This window comes from Salvelinus namaycush, chromosome 8 (assembly GCF_016432855.1).
Source record: "Salvelinus namaycush isolate Seneca chromosome 8, SaNama_1.0, whole genome shotgun sequence".
Classification (NCBI taxonomy): domain Eukaryota; kingdom Metazoa; phylum Chordata; class Actinopteri; order Salmoniformes; family Salmonidae; genus Salvelinus; species Salvelinus namaycush.
The window spans coordinates 66,362,830-66,365,329 of record NC_052314.1 but is presented as its reverse complement, the minus strand read 5'-3'; the positions used below and the strand labels follow the sequence as shown (position 1 = coordinate 66,365,329).

General features: G+C 46.3%; 1 protein-coding gene across 1 annotated transcript in view; it reads left to right on the top strand.

The window, feature by feature from the left end:
• dnah6 (dynein, axonemal, heavy chain 6) overlaps positions 1-2,500 on the top strand; it is a 168,135-nt gene that overhangs the window by 117,332 nt on the left and 48,303 nt on the right. The window lies entirely within an intron of this gene.

The following is a 2,500-nucleotide window of genomic DNA, read 5'->3' as shown; positions in this document are numbered from 1 at the left end:
CAACATTATGATTGATGCAAGTCAGTCCACTAACAACACTTAGATAACGTATTGACAACATTATGATTGATGCAAGTCAGTCCACTAACAACACTTAGATAACGTATTGACAACCTTATGATTGAGGCAAGTCAGTCCACTAACAACACTTAGATAACGTATTGACAACGTTATGATTGATGCAAGTCAGTCCACTAACAACACTTAGATAACGTATTGACAACATTATGATTGATGCATCTTAGATAAAAAAATCTCATAAATGTTTATTTGTCACATGCACATGGTTAGCAGATGTTAATGCAGGCGTAGCGAAATGCTTGTGCTTCTAGTTCCGACAGTGCAGTAATATCCAAAGAGTAATCTAACAATTTACCAACAACTACCTTATACACACACAAGTGTAAAGGAATGAATAAGAATATGTACATACAAATATATGGATGAGCGATGGACGAGTGGCATAGGCAAGATGCAGTAGATGGTATAAGGTACAGTATATACATATGAGATGAGTAATGTAAGATATGTTAACATTATTAAATTGCCATTGGCCAGTGATGTGAGTCTCTATGTAGGCAGCAGCCTCTCTGAGTTAGTGATGACTATTTAACAGTCTGATGGCCTTGAGATAGAAGCTGTTTCTCAGTCTCTCGGTCCCAGCTTTGATGCACCTGTACTGACCCCGCCTTCTGGATGATAGCGGGGTGAACAGGCAGTGGCTCGGGTGGTTGTTGTCCTTGATGATCTTTTTGGCATTCCTGTGACATCGGGTGGTGTAGGTGTCTTGGAGGGCAGGTAGTTTGCCCCCGGTGATGCGTTGTGCAGACCTCACCACTCTCTGGAGAGCCTTCCGGTTATGGGCGGAGCAGCTGCCGTACCAGGCGCTGATACAGCCCGACAGGATGCTCTCGTTTGTGCATCTGTAAAAGTTTGTCAGGGTTTTAAGTGACAAGCCACATTTCTTCAGCCTCCTGAGGTTGAAGAGGCGCTATTGCGCCTTCACCACACTGTATGTGTGGGTGGACCATTTCTGTTTGTCTGTGATGTGTACGCCGAGGAATTTTCCACCTTCTCCACTACTGTCCCTTCGATGTGGATAGGGGGGTGCTCCCTCTGCTGTTGGGTGAACAGAGAGTACAGGAGGGGGCTGAGCACGCACCCTTATGGGGCATCAGTGTTGAGGGTCAGCAAAGTGGAGATGTTGTTTCCTACCTTCAAAACCTGGGAGCGGCCCGTCAGAAAGTCCAGGACCCAATTGCACAGGGTGGGGTTGAGACCCAGGGCCTCCAGCTTGACGATGAGCTTGGAAGGTACTACTGTATGGTTGAATGCTGAGCTGTAGTCAATGAACAGGCATTCCTCTTGAACAGATGGGATAGGGCAGTGTGCACTCTAATGGCGATTGCATCGTCTATGGACCTGTTGGGGCGGTATGCAAACTGAAGTGGGTCTAGGGTGGAGGTGATATGATCCTTGACTAGTCTCTCAAAGCACTTCATGATGACAGAATTGAGTGCTATGGGGCGGTAGTCATTTAGTTCAGTTATCTTTGCCTTCTTGGGTAAAGGAACAACGGTGGCCATCTTGAAGCATGTGGTGGCCACAGAGAAGGAGAGGGGGGGCGCGGTCCTTGTTAGTGGGCTGTGCCGGTGGCACTGTATTATCCTCAAAGCTGACAAAGAAGGTGTTTAGTGTGTCTGGAAGCAAGACGTCGGTGTCTGTGACGTGGCTGGTTTTATTTTTTTAATCCGTGATTATCTGTAGACCCTGCCACATACGTCTCGTATCTGAGCTGTTGAATTGCGACTCCACTTTGTCCCTATACCGACATTTCGCTTGTTTGAGTGCCTTGCGGAGGGAATAACTACACTGTTTATATTCGGCCATATTCCCAGTCCTCTTTCCATGGTTAAATGTGGTAGTTCGCGCTTTCAGTTTTGCGCGATCCATCCACGGTTTCTGGTTAGGGTAGGTTTTAATAGTCACAGTGGGTACAACATCTCCAATGCACTTCCTAATAAACTCACCGAGTCAGCATATAGACCGATGTTGTTCTCTGAGGCTGCCCGGAACATTTCCCAGTCCGCGTGATCAAAACAATCTTGAAGCGTGGATTCCGATTGGTCAGACCAGCGTTGAATGGTTCTAGTCATGCGTACATCCTCTTTCAGTTTCTGCCTATAAGACGGTAGGAGCAAGATGGAGTCGTGGTCGGATTTGCCGAAAGGAGTGCCTTGTATGCACCGCGGAAGTTAGAGTAGCAGTGATCAAGTGTAAGTGCTGCAATCAATATGCTGATAGAATTTAGGTAGCCTTGTTCTCAAATTTGCTTTGTTCAAATCCCCACCTACAATAAATGCAGCCTCAGGATATATGGTTTACATAGAGTCCTGTGAAGTTCCTTGTGGGCCATCGTGGTGTCTGTTTGAGGGGGTATATACACAGCTGTGACGATAACTGACAAGTATTCTCTTGGGAGATAGTATCTCAGCTGTGA